Consider the following 669-nt stretch of genomic DNA (forward strand, 5'->3'; position numbering starts at 1 on the left):
TATTTGCAGGGAGGGATAAAAATTCCTGGGAATAAATACCTCAGCCATGCTGGTGACAACGCTAGTCCTGCATGGTGGGGACGGACAGAAATTATGCCGCTATTGGAAATTTTGAAACTTTATTTTCAACTCAAGCTGGCCAAGGTCTGAATCGAGTTGACTTTAGTTCAACTGAAGGAAAGGGACAATGAACTACAAACATTGTGGCCCACCCCTCATCGAAATGGAATGTTCCAAACGATAAGATCTCCCCCTATCTGTGCAGTGGACCGACCCAAGTTCAGCCCATTTGAGCTGTATTTAGACAACAGAGGAAGTTAGTGTAAACTGGGCCAGATAAAAACACCCCTCATCGTAATGGAATGTTCCAAAAGATAAGATCTGCTCCCCCCTGTGTGCAGTGGACCGACCCAAGTTCAGCCCATTTGAGCTGTATTTAGTCAACAGAGGAAGTTAATGTAAACCTGCTACCAGATAAAAACACCCCTCATCGTAATGGAATGTTCCAAACGATAAGATCTGCTCCCCCCCTGTGTGCAGTGGACCGACCCAAGTTCAGCCCATTTGAGCTGTATTTAGACAACACAGGAAGTTAGTGTAAACTGGTGCCAGATAAGGAAAGGCTGATGGTTTGCAGACTGCATCAGGCAGTGACTGGGATTTCTCACA

This window comes from Branchiostoma belcheri, unplaced genomic scaffold (assembly GCF_001625305.1).
Source record: "Branchiostoma belcheri isolate BF01 breed outbred unplaced genomic scaffold, Haploidv18h27 scaffold40, whole genome shotgun sequence".
Taxonomy (NCBI): Eukaryota; Metazoa; Chordata; class Leptocardii; order Amphioxiformes; family Branchiostomatidae; genus Branchiostoma; species Branchiostoma belcheri.